Source organism: Tachypleus tridentatus, chromosome 8 (genome assembly GCF_004210375.1).
Source record: "Tachypleus tridentatus isolate NWPU-2018 chromosome 8, ASM421037v1, whole genome shotgun sequence".
In the NCBI taxonomy this organism is placed as follows: domain Eukaryota; kingdom Metazoa; phylum Arthropoda; class Merostomata; order Xiphosura; family Limulidae; genus Tachypleus; species Tachypleus tridentatus.
In genome coordinates this window covers 85,712,520-85,734,411 of record NC_134832.1, presented here as the reverse complement: position 1 = coordinate 85,734,411, position 21,892 = coordinate 85,712,520, and positions in this window count along the sequence as shown.

Here is a 21,892-nt window from a genome sequence, read left to right as displayed (position 1 = left end):
TGTAAGTAATGTGTTAACTGTTGTTAAAAACTATATCAAGAATTCCATCATAATTACCCCTTCTGTTTCTATTAAGAACTATTTTTATTTAATAACATTTTAAGTAAAACTTCATTCTAGTACTTTCATAGTTTTCATAAGTAGCTAGTAGTAATTCTAAAAGTTAAATACATTGTTAAACTGTTGAATGTTCACTTAAATAGCAAAACATTCTTTACTGTTAAGAATTGTGTAAATGAGAATGGTCACATTAGTGATCAAAACATCGTACCTGTTGTAAATACAAATCGGCTCGACATGGCCAGGTGGTTAAGGCAATCGACTCGTAATCTAAGGGTCGCAGGTTCGTTGCACCAAACATGCTCGCCCTTTCAGCCGTGAGGGCGTTATAATGTGACGTTAAATCCCACTATTCGTTGATAAAATAGTAGCCCATTAGTTGGCGGTGGGTGGTGATGACTAGCTGCCTTTCCCCTAGCCTTACACTGCTAAATTGGAGACGGCTAGCGCAGATAGCCCTCGTGTAGCTTTGCGCTAAATTCAAAAATAAAAAAAAAACTTTGTCAGTGAAGGACATGAACCTCAGCAAGAGTTAAGATACTAATAAGGATTTTAGCAACAATTAAATAGTAAATATTGTCTCAGTTATACGTATTTAAGAACTTTATCACGAATAAAACCTTTAGCAGCACAATAGTAATTTATTGATAAGAATTTACCAAATATTGCACTCTAACTTCTCCGGTAGCTATTCTCAATCTGTGGTTTATTCGACTCAACCCTGCAACCGTACACGCTTGTCCTTTCAGCTATGGAGACGTTATAACGTCATTGGAAATCATATTAGTCCTTCAAAGTGAGCAGCTGAAGAATGTAATAAGAAAAAGAAATAAAGATTTTTGTTTTAGAGTGATTTTCTTCAATCTAGACCTAAGTAGATTCGAGTGGTTTATAAAGTTTGAACCTCCAAAAACCCGACGTTTTAAATTCTAACCCATATTTAAATGATAAAAGTGTTAATTTTCCTTTAGTATTTGGCTTAATTGGTTGCACTATATATTTTTCATTATCAGTAGCACTGTAACTGTTTACTGTAACTAGATTTTGTTAGATTTAATAGCTTTCATGCTAATATGTAACTGAATTTCTAATCTTACTGCAATTTTATGATAGTTTAAAAATCATCTCTCTTTGTTATAAAGGCACACTGCCCACATGTTTAGGTAACAAAAACGAAAGATAGCTTAGGGTGGTTATTGATGAGAGTTTTCGAAAGTTTTCCTAGAAATAAAATTTTTTTACGTTGTCCCTACGTAATAAAATCGCAAACTTGCACACTTGTAAACCAATGTGTGAAATGCATGAGAACCTCATTCACTGGTTCACTTAGATTCCATCACTATTCACTATTTGGGGTTTTTATAGATCACTAGTAAAAAAATTATAATTTTAATTTAAAACTTCCTGAGTTAAAAGCCCAAGGTGAAAGTGGTAAACAGTTAATTATATCCTAAAATATGAGTGTCGTAAGCATTATTTTAGGCACGTTTGAGACGCACTTTATTTGAGGGAAGCAGTGATATGAGTTGAAAATCGGTAATAAAAATGTGTTGACCTCTGGTAGTTAATCTAATTTGCTGTCTTGTATTAAAGTCAATAGAGAATTAACTAAATAATAGCAAGTTTTAAGAAGCAATGTATTTTATTTTATTTGACGTCTGAAGACTGAAGACTTATGAAACTCCATTCTCTGCAGTTTGGATTTTTCTACAACATATCGTTCACGCTCATTTCAGCGTACACATCGTTAAAATTACGCCTAAATAATGTACAAAAGATTAGGTATTGTTTTAGCACCTACAATATTAGGTTCTATTCCCTTTAGGTATTGCAAGAATGGTACACAAATAACATCAGTAAGAAATAAATGTTTCTCTCTATTTCTTAATCTGGAATTAAAATAACTTTGAAACTTTTATGCGATAATGAATACTTTAATCGTTCTATATTACATTTGTTTTGAATCTAAAATATATATAATCGTTAAATATGTATATCTGTTCAAATTTGTTTGTGAACATTACAAACAATTCATGTACCCTAATATAGTTATTCTAATCTGTAGTTTCGAAAATATTATGCCGTGTCGAGCTTCTACAACAGAACAATAAAAAAAAAGACCAGAGGTGAGATAAGATGGTTATATTGCGAGAACAACGTGCCCCTGCTTCATCACTGTCGTCAGTTGTGTAGTCGTAAAGTTCGATTTTGATGCATCTAGTTATTGTGTTTTTGATAGATTTCCTGCCATTTTTAGCACTGTCTGCTTGTGGGGGAGCAGAACAAAGCCCCTACATCCGGATTTGCACCCCTGCTGATCATGGTATGTTCACTGGTCATAAATTGCTGGCTACTCAAACACATTAGAATGCCTAAAGTGAGACTAACGAACAAGATATGCTCTAACACGCCACCTAACAGATTTTTGAACAACTAATACTTACTGCATGTAATACTGATGTTCACTCTCTCCCTAGCCAACCATTTATATCTAGATGCACAGGGAAATATGAAGCTGTCATGTTTCTGTTTTATGAAACGGAAGCCTTGTTTAGCACGAGATAGTTTTCCATTTCCTCTATGTGACGTCATAGTTCTTCCCGTTATTTTAACACATCAAACACTTCCGCCCTACAATGAAACCATGAACATTCAACACCTGTTTTTGTAAATTCACAATTACGATGTGACAGGAAATACAAAATTTTCTTTTTGGTTGTGTAGACCTACTATATCATGCGTACGGACAACAAAAATTGACAAACATGATGTAGTCTTATTTCAATGTTTCGTTTAGTTTTGACGTCCGATGTCGCGTTGTTCTCTAATGCATTTTCAATGAGTAAGTAAGCTGAAATTTTTCGATTTATAAGTATCAAGTCTCTATTTAACAGAAGTATAATTCACTTAAGAGTAACTATTGAGTAAACTGATATATAGTTTGTAAAGTCCTATCTCTTCATAACAATTACCATAACTCTTAACTTTAAATATAATTAGAAAACCCTTAACTTAATACGAAATTGACAAATCTATTTTACTATTATCCATTAGTTAAATTCTTTGATATCAGAAGCATTTAACTGTAGTTAATACTCTTCCAAATGATAATCTGTACTTGTTGATTATCAGCAATGGTTTTGTTTGTTTTGGAATTTCGCACAAAGCTACTCGAGGGCTATCTGTGCTAGCCGTCCCTAATTTAGCAGTGTAAGACTAGAGAGAAGGCAGCTAGTCATCACCACCCACCGCCAACTCTTGGGCTACTCTTTTACCAACGAATAGTGGGATTGACCGTCAATTATACACCCCCACGGGCGAGCATGTTAAGCGCGACGCTGGCGCGAACCCGCGACCCTCGGATTACGAGTCGCACGCCTTACGCGATCGGCCATGATCAGCAATGGTATTTCCCTCTACACTTCTAAGTAATAACATACCATCACTCTGAAGACTATTGTGGACAATGATTAACGGTATATTTCTGGTCTGGTACACCTGAGTTAAAATTTCGTGAAGAGTAGACTCTTTTAATCACTACTAACACCACGCAATATCCATCACACAAAATATGAAAAGCGTGAGCACCTAGATGAGAATGGGAAGAAACCGGTATTAACTTGCTGATTGAATCACTACTTTTTAGATGACCGAAATTTCTCAACAATTAGGATCACCTGCTATGGAAAAGACCTTATTTTTTCTCTTCAGGCTTTTTAGAAGAAGTAAACAATTAACAAGCAGGCCTAAAAATCACACTTCGATAATTCATGACTGCATGGTGGGAAGAAGTAACGTTGGTGTGAGGTAACTTCACTTGTTTATTAACACCAGCGATAAATTAAAAAAAAAAATCGTACACACCTCCAGCAGTAGTTATGCAACGCCATCTATTTGTTACCACCTTATGGTAAATAGCTGTTTAATTAGAAGTGTAATGCCCCTTTTCTAATAAAAGACAATTTTGAAATTCCGAGTAAAAGTACATATAACAATAAAATTCAACTGTGGTTACAAATAATAAAACACTGAACGATCAACTACTCTAATTTTTCTTTACTTTATTACTTTCTTCTACCGGTTTCGTGACATCAAAGGTCACAGTTCAGGATATAGTTTTACCGATAATCTTTAACAAAAACATCTAAATTCCATTTCTCAGTTAAAAATAAATAATATAAATTAAATACATATTTTTTTGCAATTGTACCTGCATATATGATACACTCCAGGTGTAAATTTATTAGATTAAAAATGTTCAAAATAAATAAAATTAGTCAATATATTTCTTTTTAAATCAAACTTTCTACTTTACTGCTGTAGAAATGCAATTTATTTATCTTATAATTTCGTATCCTTACTCACTTTCCCCTTTTCTCTAAGCCTTAGTAACTGTTTTCACACTTTCCCAATTCCAACTAATCCTCGTCACACAAAATATGCTCGTCCTTTCAGCCGTGAGGGTGTTATAAGTCACGCTCAATCCCATTATTCGTTGGTAAAATAGTAGCCCAAGAGTTGGCGGTGGGTGGTGATGACTAGCTGCCTTCCTCTAGTTTTACTGCTAAATTAGGGATGGCTAGCACAGATAACTTTCGTGTAGTTTTGCGGGAAATTCAAATAACAAACGAAAACTTCCTACTGGCATTGCACAGCCAATTACTTCAGCCCTCTTTCTTTAATCGATTTAAAGTGGTGCCAGAAACTTATAAACTATTTTTCAAAAACTAATCTTTTTCATTTTAAATTTCCCTCCCCAAAAAGGAAAACATGAAAATATGCTTATTTTATAATTTAAAATTTTCTTAAATACATTCATTAAAATGTTTGCTCAGTGATTTTCGGGGTAACATAACTAAGTTTATCCTTAATCTTAAATTATTTGTTTCACCAATAATTAATTCCTTACAATTTACACATTCTAAAATACACATTACTTGCTTAGAATTACAATTAAATGTGTTATTCATAAACAAACAAAACTTCTTTATTATTGTTTGTTGTTGTATTGGTAGATTTCATACAACCTAAATTATATAAAATACAGTTGTTTCTTTCAGAACTTAAAATACATTCATATTTTTCCATTAGACGAATTCAATAATCTATATAAACATTTAGGTTATCTTTTTCATAGAAAAATTTATTGTATTTGAATGAATCTTTCAGTTTCATCTAACATTTCTTTTAACTGTGTATTAACAAATGAAATATCAATATATATAGTTGTACAATACGTCACAACAAAGATATAACATTTTCTTTTAGTTCAGTAATTTCTCTGTTAAATATTTTTTACTTAAAAAGTCATTTTTAGCAATTCAAACGCCTTTTAATATTGTTTCTTTCTTTATTAGTTTTCTTATAACAAAGCCACATCGGCCTATTTGCTGAGTCCACCAAGAGGAATCGAACCCCTGATTTTAGCGTTGTAAATCCGTAGACTTACCGCTATAACTTCGGGGGACACATCTCTAACATAACATTTCCGGGCAGTGACAACGAGCTAAGATTTCTTTTATTTCTAATACACAATTAGCTTTCATTTCTTCATTGGAAACCAAACAATATAATCTACTTGTAAGATTTACCACAGCATTTAATTTTATACGTTTAGGATGATTACTAAAAAAAGTCTACATATTGATGTGACGTCGTTGACTTATAAAAATATCAATTAGAATATTCTTTTATAATGAAATACTTAGGAACACATTTGAAAAGGACAAAGCTTTATTGTTTCTTTTTTTGTTTATTGTAGCTTTGCGCGAAATTCAAAACAAACCAAACCAACATTTGTTTATTGAATTTAAAATTCAAACAAACTTATTAATATTTTGAGAATTTTTCCATATTAAAGAAATAATCGTCTAGAATTATTTTCCAAAGCGTTTTTACCCAAACTACAAAATTATTTTAAAAATAATTGGAACTATATCGAATAACTGTAATACGAAAAAATTCACATAAGAATACTAATGTAACTTCACAAAAGATTTCTTCCTCATAAGTAAAAAATTCAATTTTAAGACTATGTCTAAGCCTTTTAAAATAAAAACCTTTATTAAATCTTGGATTAATTAATTATTTATATTTATGTAGAAAACATTCCGCTTCTTAAGTTCATAGTCATGTTCAACATCTGGATACAGAGCTAAAGAAGCAAAACTCTGATTTTCTTCTAATATTTTTTAGAAGTTTTCAAAATAAAAAAAATCAAAATAATCACTAACAGTTTTAAAATGCGAGACATAAAATATTTAACAGCTGTGATGGATTCATTATTAAATATATATTTTAAAATCGATTTTTGTTTAATTTACATTTATATTTGAAAATGTACATAATTTATACTGTTATATCTAAGCTGCGAAATTCTCATCTATTCACTAAAGTTGCAGGAAATTCTTGAGTGTAAGAATAAACAATATATATATATATATTTGCGCGTAAACATTAGCGTATCATCAAAATATTGTTGTGCAGGGTGAAATTTGCAGCAACTCTCCTTAGGCCTACAAACGTAACGAATGCGACTTGCCAAGAGACAGTATATATTATAAGAATACCATAGTTGGTGTGCTATAAACCGCGAAAGCTATAACTGTGATTAACCCTTATTAATCAAAAACTCCAGATACTTGTCCAGGAATGTTTATAGATTTCTATCACTACAAACTATCTGACTTTAGAAGATTTACATTAGATATTAGTGTTTTTACGAAATCATTGGATAATTTTGAGGGTAGAAAAATTGGCGTGTGACTAGCAAAGAAACAAGAAGACAAAGATAGCTTGCTTCCTATTAAGTGAATTGTATCTATATCAACTCAGAATTAATTCGTTTATCATTAACCCTTAATTAGGTATCAAGGAAGTTCCAGACCAGGTAGAAAACTCGGTATTTTTTGTAACACTTAATTTTATATTGACAACTGTTTGTAATTATCACATTTTGTAAATTGTGTCATTCTTTGCATTGAAAAAGAAAACTGCGTGTATCAATTTTGTTGTCAAATATCATAAAATGGATACATCTCGACATTTATTTAACTTCTAAGTTTCAATTTAACTCTGTTTTAGGCTATTGAAATTGTAATACGTAAAACAATATGTTCAAAAGGCCATTTAAACGCTCTGTAATTTTTATTACCTCCTACAATTGGTCTACCTGAAATATTGGAAGGTTACTTCATTATGAATAAATTCACTTTTTGTTTTCAAAAATAATTCATTTATCTCTTTTTGTGTATTGCTCTTACCAAATTTTTGAATAAAATAAAATAATATCTTTCTTACATTGCTAACATCACCTTAAATTCATCAACAAAATTATTTAATTTTTCTTTCACGAAAATTATGCATCTCAATTCATTTAAACTTCACATTTCTTGGAAAACCTTTGTATTATTTAATGTTTACAAATCATCCGATTATGAAATTGTTGAGTCATAATTAATAATTACCCATGTGTTATCTATATCCATTTTTTGAAACATCAAATTAAAATTTTTAAAATGGCAAAAGTAACTGGTTGTGTAAAATAAATAGGAACTGTGAAAGCATGAAACCAATTAATAAGACTCATAGAAAAATTTGTTTGTTTTAATTTCGCGCAAAGTTACATGAAGATTATCTGCGCTAGTCGTCCCTAATTTAATAGCGTAAGACTAGAGGGAAAGTAGCTAGTCATCACCAACCACCGCCAACTCTTGGGCCACTTTTTACCAACTAATAATGGAATTGACCACACATATAACACCCCCGAGGCTGAAAGGGCGGGCATGTTTGACTTCGAATCAAATCAGTGACACTTAGATTACGAGTCGAGCACTCTAACCACCTGGTCATGCCGGTCTCTTACAGAAAAGAAAAAAGACAAGTAAGAGTATGAAATTATAGATATATAAATTATATTTCTATAACAATAAGATAAAAGGAAAATATATTAATTAATAGTTTCTGTTTAAAGCACTTTTAATCTACTTAGTTTATTACGGAACGTATCATATATGTGTATATTTGGAAAACATAAGTATTTAATTTAGATTACAGTGGTACCTCGGTTCTCGAACTTATCCGTTCCAGAAGACTGTTCGAAAACCGAATCCATTTTTCCCATAAGAAATACTGTAAATTAAATTAATCCGTTACAGACCTCCAAAAATTACGCATTATGAAGCATTTTAAGTAAACATATTGCTTATTTATACCTGTATAATAATACTTACATGCATAAAGTCAACCACAAAAACTATAAACACAATAAAAAACAATAAATGAAAATGTAACTGCACTTTACCTGTGCTGATTAGAGCTGATGGCGTAAGAGTAAAGTGGTGAGGAACGTGGAGAGTGGGATTGTTATTATTGTTTGGAAGGGGGGTCACCTTCCATAAAAACGTCAGGTAACTAACCTTCTTGAGTTCTTTCTCTTTTCTGTCTCTTTGCACCGCTACAACCTGCTTGAGACTCACTGGACCTATTTCTCACTAAAAACTTGTCTAATGAGGTTTGTTTCTGCCTGTCATCCTCACCATGTCTCACCACACACTATGTATGCCACTTCTCTTACTGAAATTTTCAAACCACCCCCTACTTGCCTTAAAGGCATCACTTGTATCAGCACTCGTTCCAGGGGTGTTTTTCAGGAGGTCAGTATGCAACTGCTTTACTTTCTCGCAAATGATGGTCTCAGAAATGCTATCATCAGCTAACTGTTTTTCGTTTACCCAAATCAACAACAGTTTTTATGCCTCTTCCATTGTTTGTGATCTTTGTTTCGTAAGCACTGTCACTCCTTTTGCAACATCAGCTCCTTTGATGACCTCTTTATTTTTTAGTATGGTGCAGACTGTAGATTTTGCCATTACAACTTTGTATCGAGGTCAGACACGCGAACACCACTCTCATACTTCACTATGAGATCTTTCTTCACCTCTATTGTGGCTCTAACAACTTTTCTTTTTGGTTTGCAGCTATCATTATCTTTCTTTGACCCCATGGTGGCTTATTTAATCAGAATATTTAGAAAAACAAAACACAAAGAAAAACGAGAACGTTCACAGCAGATTTTAGCGGGGTGTGGACTGAGTGACAGGTGCAAGTAAAATGTATTGGGCAAGCTTAGCGTGGGCTGAAAATGGTCGAAGGGTCGTTTGGGTCATCAGTCGGGTTATTTTGAGGGTTCGGGCCACGACAGCTTGGTTCGGGAACCGAGTTTATGTTCGACAACCGAGACATTTTTTTCTCAAACAATATGTTCGAAAACCGAATTGTTCGAGAAGGGAGTCGTTCGAGAACCGAGGTACCACTCTTTTTCATCTTTAGTCGAGAAATGGTATTTGTATGATTTCTTATAGATTCTCAGTAAAATTATACCTCGAAGAGTGACCATTAAAACCATTCAAGCATAGCAACAACGGAGAGAAAAAATAAAATAATCTGATATTCCACAAAGAGACAAGTATTATTATCATTCATATATATCTATTATTATCATTACTTCGCTGAAAATTAAATTTTAAACCCTATTTACCGAGAATAATTTGCTTTGTTCCACCAGAAGACAATTGTAAAACTACAAAAGCTAAAACAAACAAACAAACAAACAAGATATTTGTCCAAATGTCGAAACCGTATACATTTAGGTTATAGATTCTTAAAACGATTATGGAAGTCAGATTAAATGAAAGTTGTTTATCAGAGAAATTGTATCTGTCAGTGTACGAGTCTCTTTGTAAATGATTTTAAGGAGGTTTACGCATCAAAGGATTCCTTCCCAGTACCCGCGCACTTAGCAAATATTTCATTGACAATTTCTGATTAGCTCTTAACTAGTGGAGGATTTATCGTTTTAGAATATTTACTATTACATGGAAGAATTAATTATTTTATTTTTTAATTTCGCGCAAAGCTACTCGAGGGCTATCTGCGCTAGCCATCCCTAAGTTAGCAGTGTAAGATTAAAGGAAAGGCAGCTATTCATTACCACCCACCGCCAAAACTTCAGCTACTCTTTTACCAACGAATAGTGGGATTGTCCGTCACATTATAACACCCCCACGGCTGAAAGGGCGAGCATGTTTGGCGCAACGGGGATGCGAGCCCGCAACCCTCAGATTACGAATCGAACGCCTTAACCCACCTGGCCATTAATGATAGATAGTAATAACCAGTATAAGGATCTATTTTAGATTTAGAAAAAAAATTATTATATTGCAAAGGGATTTCAGTTTAATTTTGTTTCACGCTGATAAAGTACTGTTACTATGTTTGGAACATTCATACCAACAATGCTACACCAAATATAAACTTTTTTCTTGTTAAATATTGTCTCTATGGGTTTTACACACAAGCTCAGCGGGTGTAGACTGATTAGGTCGGAGACAAATTGTCTGAGTGGTGTGTTACTTCTAACTGAATTTAGTTTGTAGTTCTATACAAGTCTGAATTTCCAGATAATTTCTACCATAGTTCTAGAGTTAGTAGGACCAGCTTTGGCATGCAAGCTCCAGGATAATTTTCAGGGTGTCCTTATCGACATCGCATAGATCCATACGAAGAACGGCTAAAATATTCCTAGAAAGCCACCCAGAAGTGATGAAGATCTAAAAGATTTTTGGAGTCGGCGAGATTCAATATCAAATCGTATTTGCGTTTCTGGATTTCTATTGTGGCTCCCATGGATGCCATATTTGAAACCGAGTGCATATCCCACCCTTTCATAAACTAGCAAACCCAAATTTGACACACATGTTCGGGTATACGTGATGCTGTCCTAATAGTGTTTGTTTTCGAGTACAAATAGACCTGTGGTAGACAGACATATAAGTAATTGAGGATAGCCCAGAAAATTGATTGATACATTAGGGCCTCTGCGAATCATAAATCTGGCAGAAAACACACGTATCTTTCTTATAATGGAATATATTACAGAAACATAAGCCATACACATGCAGAAGTTACAGCAGGTAACAAAGAGCGGATTTATCAATGGTATGAAAATTATCACAACAAAATGCAAAAGAAAATCAAAACGTGTTGCAGTACAAAGTACTATTAGTACAAACTAATAGTTTGTGTAAGAGCTCTCTGTTTTACAAATCACCACAACTTTTTTTATGCTGTCAACATGCAGTTATGGAATACTGTTTCAAATTGTCCTGTGTTATTCCCTACTTCCCCTTCCCACACATAAATCTGTGGTTGGGAGAGTTCCATCAGCCTCTTTATCATAAAAAAAAAACATTTCACTTTACCACATATGCTGTATGATTGGAATTATTGATCAATCAGCTTCTAAAGGAATACCATGATGGATTAGATATGCTTTTACGTGTCAGCAGTCAGGGTGCCATTATTTTTGTACAGATCTCTGACATCGTTCGTTGAGATGTATTGATTACGCATCGTTTTTCACTGGAGGTGTTGTACATTTAATGTATTATAATTATTCCCTCCCTATAGAAAAAAAGACCAACAAAACTGTTCATGATAGTTGTTGAGCTCTTCAAACTTGTATTCATCTATAAACATTACATATTCAACTTTGCCCATTCCACTGTTTGTGGTCGGATAAAGAAATAACGTTTTGATTTAGTCACCTGTTTTGTGCTGTAATTTTCAAGCAGCTACGTGAACATTATGTCATCTTCATGCTAATTTGTACACTACTGCTTTTAAGGTAAAGTTTTCACCTGTATTTACAGCAAGGTTATTGGCAAGATTTGTACGTCATTGGTGTTTATCTCATAAAAAAAATCCCTGAGATACTTAAGATCACTTTTTCATAATTTCAGTTTCCGATTTCAACTACTTCTGCTATTAACGATACCTGATCCACACACCCTCTTCAAAATATGCGTACACTCTTAATAAAAACATAGAATCTCTCAGTCTTAGAGTCAAAACTTAATTTCACACTCTGACCGCTTATGTTTTTATAGGTTTTATATCAATGTGATACTTTCTGATTGATTGCATGACAACCAGTCACAGTGTAAATTATCAACACGCGATATACTCTGTAATAGTAAATTTATAAACAATGAAGGGGTGGTATTCTCAGACTGTTTTCATTTTATACCTTTTTCCTATACGTTTCCTTTATCATTTCCGTTATTGCACACGTATTTATGCCTATTGCTCATTACTCTAAAGGATTGTCCGTATTTCACATTTGTGTTATGCGCCTTTAGCTCCTAAGCCTTTATGGTTTATTTTAAACTTTTAGATGGTGGCAGTTATTTTGCGCTTTGAGTTAAAAATAAACATATTCTGCTTTTAACCTTTAGTATTTTATTTATTAAAAAGTTATTAAAAGACTCTTGATGTTATTCGGTGCTTACAAAAATTAAATACAATATTCCTTTGAACAACAAAAAAATAGAATAATTTTTTCAACATTTTGTGTCCGAAGAGAGAAATCTTGTGGGAACTCATGTATTACGTATTAAATGGTTAAAATATTAGGCTTAACCACACTTAACAGAAACGTGTGAAGAAGTTGTTTGCACTTGTTAATTGCACACGTCATATGCTTAGAAGAAAAAGCTATAGGGAAGACTACATACTATCGACTTCATACAAAGTCAATCAGAGAACTTGTGATAGATTAAAACCTGAATAATACATCAACTAGGCCTACCACATAGTTGTATAATTTATCATATCTTCTTTTCTCTACTATTTCCAATAGTCAAACGTCTCTTCCTAAGTTTACAGGTAGAAACAAAAGTTGACAGAGATGGAAAACAAGCCATTTAGTGGTCAGCATTGATGGGTGACCACAGGAGACCAGAAATTAAACATCGATCTTAAGTTATGGGTAATGCGTTGGGCATCATTGTGGCTGCCTCTAGGTAATATTTCAAGAACTATATGGCGTGTACATGAACCTAAGAGCTTGTGGTTGAGAATAGCCGTTGTGTTCATGTTCGATGAATTACTACTGACAGCATGAAAGTAGTTGAACATAATGGTTATTCTGGAATCCCTTAAAAACTTTATCCCAGAACTTTTATTGTAATTGCAATAAAACAAAGCTAGGTATATACGAAATTACCACTACATGGAGTACCATTTCGTTTTGAATATTAAGTCACCTGTATCTCTTAATTTTGACAATAGATCATTATCTGTATTTTAAAGTTGTAGTCCAAAATAGTTGTCTCAGAATTTCGCGTAAAACTACACAAAAATTATCAGTGCATATTGATCATCAGTTTTGAACTAAGCTGGAAGAATGACACTCGGAAGCAGTAATCGACGTCATCTCATGAGGTATTCCTTTCTGACGAATAACGGGATTTACCTGCTACACTTATAACAAACTCATGGCCCCTGAGTGGACGGCGCAATTTTGTGACAGTGGATCGAGAACCATGTATGTCCGAAATTATAATCCTGGCACGACAACCACGAAACCAAATCCATTCATAGTATAAAATAAATACGATTCGTTTAATTGTATCACCATGGGACAGTGGTAAATTTACAGACTTGCAACGCTGAAATCTGGGGTTTGATTCTCCACGAGAACACAGCAGAGAGAGAAATGCAGCTTTGGTCTAAAATACAAACAAACAAATCGTTTAGTTTGGCAGTAATAAGAAAGGTCCAAGACTCAAGTCGACAAACAGTTACTGTGTGTCAGCAAGAACGTTACAGAACAAAATGTTAATATTGCGTATGTGTACTTGACTTATAGCAAAGTCACACTGTGCTATCTGCTGCGTCCACCGCGGATAGGCCACGCATGGCCAGGTGGTTAATGCACTCGACTCGTAATCTGAGGGTGGCGGGTTCGAATCTCCATCACACCAAACATGTTCGCCCTTTCAACTGTAGAGGCGTTGTAATGTGACGGTCAATCCCACTATTCGTTGGTAAAAGAGTAGCTTAAGAGTAGGCGGTGGGCGGTGATGACTAGCTGCCTTTACTCTAGTCTTACACTGCTAAATTAGGGAAGGCTAGCGCAGATAGCCCTCGTGTAGCTTTGCGCGAAATTCAAAACAAATGAAACGAAACTACCGAAGGGAATCGAACCCCGGATTTTAGCGTTGCGAGTCCTTAGGCTTAATGTTATCCTACCAAGAAACTATTACTATAAACTGAAATTTGATTAGATACCATACTAAACACTAAAATAATCTAGCATAACTTTTATCAGAACATTATTATCTATGTATACGTAACGTTGGCCCGGCATGACCAAGCGCGTTAAGGCGTGCGACTCGTAATCCGAGGGTTGCGGGTTCGCGCCCGCGTCGCGTCAAACATGCTCACCCTCCCAGCCGTGGGGGCATTATAAAGTAACGGTCAATTCCACTATTCGTTGGTAAAAGAGTAGCCCAAGAGTTGGCCGTGGGTGGTGATGACTAGCTGCCTTCCCTCTAGTCTTACACTACTACATTAGGGATGGCTCGGTGCAGTGGGCTAACAACCTACTCACTTAAAAACCTGTTGAAGAATCCGCAAGCGATTGCGGCCCTATGTTTCTTGATGAAATCGAGTGATGAATGAATGAATGAATACGTAATGTATTACAAGGTTAATTATGTCGAAATTAAAATAATTATTAAGTTATATGAATTAACGAATAACAACTGTCAGATTGAAAGAGATAAAAACAACAACCCACAAGCCGCAAGTCCTTCAGACGTTCCATCTCGTACAGTAAATCAGAACATTCTGTTCCTATACTTTGCATTCCATAACTATAAAATTTAATATCACGGTAAATTGAGTTCAGTTGTTTAAATACCATATTATGATAAAATGTACAAAGTACCTGTTGCTGAGATTGGTCTTACATATGATACATTTACAAATAACTGTTATAGGATAAAATGCTTATTAAGGATGAACCTCGTTCGTTTATGTATGAGTGCTGTAAATATCTGCTTTAAACATATACAATTTGCTCAGGGAATTATCGTCAAAATTAGCATAAACAATCAACAGGGTTCACTACGTGCAACGTGTTACAAAAATAGGTTTTTCACTTATAAATAGGTTTTTGAGCTTATAAGATTTTCCTGATTTCGCCTAGTAAGTAACATGCTATCCTGAACATGTGTGTATATATATATATAAAATGAAGAATGTGATCTCATGTTTTTTGAGTGAATTTTAAATTAATTAATAATAATGACGTTTCTAGGAAGTCACGTTTCTGTAGTTTTTGTTTGTAGAAGTAAGTAACATCAATAACGCTTTCAAACGTCGTTAATATTTACAAATAACACAGTTTTGTTTGTTACAAGCACCATTAGCGAGAACCTTAATAATTTATTAGACTCATATCTGAAATATCGGGTTTCTATCTAGCATTCTGTGATATGCACAGCTTTAAACATTCCCAAGATACCTTAACTTGTGTGACAATAGCTTCCAGTTTAGAATTACAGCAACATTTTATGAAACGTACAAACCATTAAAAGCATTAAAAATATAAAAGAACCAGATACACTTCCTGGGTAATTTCATGTTCATCTTAATGTTTGTCATTCAGACTTGTTTAAACGAACAAAACTGTCTTTCTAAACGGTTATCGACTGTCCAATCAATGTTGTTCGTGGTGAAATATGAATCGGTATAATCGTCACAATAGACTTATGTTTCTATTTCCATGTTGTTTAAGTGTCCTTTACTCAGCTCAGTTAACATATACATAAGTATTTCAATAATATCAATATAACATTATTATTTTATTCTTCCATATCATCCAGGGGACAAATACTTTGAAATAATACAATTTACTTGTTACAAATAAATGCCATTGGTTGCAATTCACTATAGCAATACGCCTAATTTTATTGTTAGGGATGGACAAAGTGTAATAGTTAGAATGCTGGGCTTCGAACCATGAGGTCGAAGATTCAAAACACAATGCCATTAAGCGCCATCCTTACTTGCAAATGCGTGTGCGTTATAAGAGTGACAATCAACCTCGTTATTCGGTTTAAAGCTGGATAAAGCTCTTGTTGCAGCGGCTGCTTAACTGAATAAGTTCCATCTAGTTAACAGTTCAAAATAAAAAATGGTTTACTTGCAAATGCAACTAGACATCACTAAATTTTTAACAGCTACTATTCAACATGAAATTCCACGAACTACAAATTAGTAATAATAATGAAACTTGGTACCGGTTTCCAAAAAAGAAGCTCTACTTCGCTGGAAGTTCCAGAGAGAATTGCTACAGAGTTTCTGAGGAGTACCGGCTGTTTCTTACCCGATAACATTCAACCTTCTGTTGGAGAATATTCATTCTTCTCGCTTGTTCCTGGTTGATTATATTTGTGATAAAAATTATAAAGGTTGCTTACAGATTCCAACACGACATGTTTAGAAGCATTACTTATTTGTTTTGAATTTTGCGCAAAACTACTCGAGGGCTATCTGTGCCAGCCGTCCCTAATTTAGCAGAATAAGACCAGAGGGAAGGCAGCTAGTCATCACCACCCACCGCCAACTCTTGTGCTACTCTATTACCAACGAATAGTGGGATTGACCGTCACATTATAACGCCCCCACGGCTGAAAGGGCAAGCATGTTTGGCGCGACTGGGATGCGAACCCGCGACCCTCAGATTACGAGTCGCACGCCTTAACACGCTTGGCCATGCCTGGCCTGGAAAAGCGTAGAAAAAGAAAAAGATATAATAAGAAAACAATGGAGTCCAATAAGAAACTTTTGAGAATAATTTGCTTTCTTGCATGTTTTAAATTTCTCGCAAAGCTACACACTAGCCGACCCTAAGTTAGCCGTGTAAGACTAGAGGGAAGGTAGATAGTCATCACCACTTACCACCAATTTTAGGTTACTCTTTTACCAACAAATAATTGGACTAACTTTTACATTATAACGCCCGCATGGCTGAAAGGGCAAGTTTGATGATAAGAGCCTTAGCACACCTACAAATATATAGAGCAGTGGCACAACTCCTGTTATGTGATATATATATATGTGTGTGTGTCTTTGAAAAGCATAATTCTTTTACTTTTATTTATTTGAGAAACTAAGAAATTGCTGCTGAATCTTTTATGAAGTAATGTACTTCCAAGTTTACGTAGGCTCAAGAATCAGAAACAACCACACGTATCATTAGAAATAAGAAACAACCAGACACATCATAAAGAATCAGAAAGAACTATACGTATCATCAAATATGAGAAACAACTATGTGTATCATCAAATATCAGAAACAACTATACGTATCATCAAATATCAGAACATCCACTGTTCCAGGAATAACCCCTTAAAGTTTCTATTTTTCCAGGGATCAACCGAATCTTTCTTTATTTTAAGACCCAATGTGAATATTTCACGATTTTCAGAGGGCAAATCAACGAAGTATCTTTTTTTCCACACCTGAGTTGTATAAGTAAATGTTTATTTTTATATTCACGTGTTTAACATTTCCAACATTCTTACATTTAAATGTGCAACACGTTTAGTTCCGATGTTTTTGTATTTAGGAGTTTAATTAAGGATACGTGCTTAGATTTATAAGTCTGATTGCTTACTTTCATAAGTTTACAGCTCATAGCTATACCCTCTCCATATATATATATATATTTAATTTTGAAATTTACAAGACACAACTTGAGTATTTGCTTGAAAACAATTAGCTGCATTGGACTATCTGCCGAGTCTATCAAGGGGAGTCGAACCCCTAATTTTAGCGTTGTAAATCCGTAGATTTACAAGTTTGTGTGACAATATACTTAACAACAAACCAACACTAACATATACAAAACTCAAAGTTTCAGTACTTTTTATAAATTGGTTTACATTTGTATACACAACTATCTAAAGTTGGCATTTTATTAACTTTACGATATGGCCAGTAGTACCAGTAGTATATGGTAAAATATATGCTAATATTTGATTTTGAGAACTCTCTGTTGTAACCAGCATCGACTTTCTTTAACTTTTCTTGATATATTTTTTTTAAATACGACTAGACTTAAAAAACTAAACTTTCAAAAGTCACGCAAGTAATTTGGTTGAAACAAAAAGTGTGGAATTCTGCTGTCCATACTGTAAAAGAGGTATAAACGTGTGTAATAACAACTGAGGTATTACTATGAAAGAACTAAACGTTTTCAATCCAGTCCTTTAATAAAGTTTACGATCAGATCATTACTATGTTTAATGGATTTTTTTATTTGAATTTATCTATTGTTGTGATTTTACACTCATGTATATTAACTTTGTAACCATAGCCTTTAACTTCTGCTAATGGTAATTTTTTAGCTGGATCACCTATGTAAACCCACCTTAAAGTTGACGTTGACAGTGTAATTATAAAGTTTCTCCTGATTTGGCTGACTGACTGACTGATTGTTTTGAAAGTAAGCACAGACCTACACAATGGGCTACCTGTGCTCTGCCCACCACGGGTGTCGAAACTCGGTTTATATCTGTGTGATTTCGCAAACATACCGCTGGGATCTCTTGACTTGATGTTTCATCTTATAATAAATAGAAGAATAACTGAATGGGTAATTATAGGCCTAGATTTCTATTCCAAAAATTACTTAAATATCTTATTTGTTCTAATGGTATTTTAGCAGGATCTTGAAATGAATACGATAGACACTTAAACAAGGGCTAAATACCAGATAGCTTGGAACGATATTTCAAATACTCAACATCACGTAGTCCCAGTATTTGAGTACTGATAATTCACGATACGTATCACTTGACCTAGGAATGAGTAATAGTAAATGACGAAACTGATTTGTCTTTACGCGTGACGAAACGATCTCAATAAAATATTTACAATAAAAAAAAAACGAAATTTCGTTTGTCGTTCTTGTTTAGTGTCAAACTACGTGTCTGTTTGCTACAGGTTCCTGGGAATGACCGTTGAAATACTAAATACTCGATAATACATAATTTCGCGATCATGAATATAGATAAGCTACTAATTTTATTATTTATATGATAAGTTGTGACAGCACACATATATATATTTGTAACCATCACTAGTGTTATCATAGTTGTTATTAATTTTTTATTATTGTTGTTTTATCTCACATTCAGAGTTTTGTACTACTGAGTTTTTGAACGATCATTACCGTCTGGTATGTATTTTATTAGTAGTCACGCTTCTCAAGCAAACTTTAGCTACACACAAATAATATCTGAAAACTCAACCAACCACTCTGTTCTTTATCAGATGGTCTTCTGCGGACTTACAACGATACAAACCAGGTTTCCATACCAATGATGGGCAGAGCGTACATTATCATTATAATGCTTTCCATATAAATATGATATTTGCGGAACTATTCAATTACGGTATAATGCTGTGAACAAACATGTTCGCCTTTTCATTCGTGGGTATGTTGTAATGTGACGGTCACTCCCACTATTCGTTGGTAAAAGAGAAGCCCCAGAGTTGGCGGTGGGTGGTAATGACTAGATGTCTTCCCTTTATTTTGTGTTTTCCTTATAGCAAAACTACATCGAGCTCTCTGTTGTGTCCACCGACGGGAATCGAACCAATAATTTTAGCGTTGTAAATCCGAAGACTTACCGCTGTCCCAGTGGGGACCTTTCCTCTAGTCTTACATTGCTAAATTAGGGACTGCAACCGCAGATAGATAGCCTCGAGGAACATTGCGTGAAATTCCAAACAAACCAAATTTTATATTACATTATTAGGTTAAAGTATTGTATAAGAATGTTTCATGCACGGTCTGTATGTTTAGCTTTATTATATTTAAACAAACATTTTTATTTTGTGTAAGGATTACGCTGAACCTTTTACTAAACGCATTCAACAAGCGGAAGATTTAAAAGTGTTCAGAACAATATAATGTGTTTAGAAGTGCAACAACACGCAAACATCTGATTATGTTTTAAAAATAATCACATGTATACATTTAGGTGGGATTCAAGATGTTTAGAAAATAAAAACAAAGTGTTTACAAAAAACGTTTACGTCAAAACATGTAACGTCTAACAATACTGGAAAGGACTCGAAAATTTGCTCTGCGAGCCGATCCAATAAAACAATATCTGTTTTCAAAAGTCGATCTAGTTTATGTTTCCAAGACCCGATGTAAATAAGTCACTGTTTTCAAGTGTGGTATCAAGGTTTTCACTGTTTTCAGGAGCCGCAAAAATTTCACCGTTTTCAGAAGTTCACACAAGGTTTTTATTCTTTCTTATATACTGTATATACCTTAACAGTATAAAGTGACAATCACTTGAAATAACTGCATTGAAATGTGAGTTTCGTTTCTAAGTATTTTCTTTGCGAAACAGAACTACATTAATATATTTTTATTAATAATGTAGTATATAAAGCAATATAACAGGAGAATGTTGACTTGAAATATATCCATTTAAGTAAATATTTTATATAAGTCCAATCGGAATTGCTCCAACAACTTGAATTGTTAATTAATGTAAATATAACGGACTTCTAAAACAAATACAACAAAATAAATGCAAATCTTAAACGTAAAACCATTTCGAGTTTATATTTTTTTAAAAATTAAATATTTATAGGCCACCTATAACTTCAGTACCTATCACTTGTGTATATTAAGCGACTATTGCACCGTTTAATATTTGAATTATGAGATAGTTATAGTGACTGTTCAGTGCGTCACCTAACACCTGGTGACAAACACACCTCACTTTATTTGATACGGACACGTGATAAGTAAAGAAATGCCGTATGTTCCAATTTTCTGTTAAACAAGAGAAACATACTATGAACTATATGATGATGACATAGCTAAGCTAGCCGTTTCACTTATCTAAAATCTATTTTTCTTCTTTTTTATCATAACTGGGTCTATCGCTATAAGTGACTTTGTATATTTGAATGTAATTACAACAACAACGTGTGCAGAGGGAACTGAATAACACCTTTATTCCGAACACGCCAAAGTGTCATTAAACAACCGGCTTGTTCAGAACCGATCTACAGTACATAAATAAGACACAAATTACTAATTTTATACTTTATCACGCTAGTAGTTAACTACAAATAAATAATTTACAAAACAATGACATGTCTTTTATACGAAAAATGTTAAGATATTCTATCTACCTATAATAATATACATGTTAAAAATCTTCAGTTTCGTAACGCATTTAATAAATTGCAAATACACTTCAAATCTTATAAAAAATGTATGGTCAAGCGATTGTCAAAAACAATTCTGAATTATACGTTGAAAACAGAAAAATACAGAATACATTTGTATCTCTATAGAATTATTTTTATTTTCAATATAAAAAATGATAGAGTGATTTAAAACAACAACATTTAACTACGTGGAGATCAGTGTGTCGTTTCATAACATTCTATTTCTTATTTGTACACAAGAGGGTTTTGAAAAGAAGTTAATGCTTTTAAGGACATTAACTGAATGATAAAAAGATATGTTGATTATTGTAAGCCAGTTAAACTTGTTCAAACAAAAAAAATGCTCCCCGCTAATACAGCGGTATGTCTCCGGATTTACAACGCTAAAATCAGGGGTTCGATTCCCCTCGGGGGCTGAGCAAAAAGGCCCCCCGTTAGTACAGCGGTATGTCTCCGGATTTACAACGCTAAAATCAGGGGTTCTATTCCCCTCGGTGGGCTGAGCAGATAGCCCGATGTGGCTTTGCTATAAGAAAAACACAAACAAAACACACACACACACACAAACAAAAAATAGCTTAGATATCTTTGGAATTGTCAATAAACACTCTACTTATAGGGTCAGACTGTCTAACCCTTACAGGTCGAAACGTTAAAGTTTCGAACACATTATGTGTGGCTGAATAGGCTCCACACTTGTAAGCTATGGGT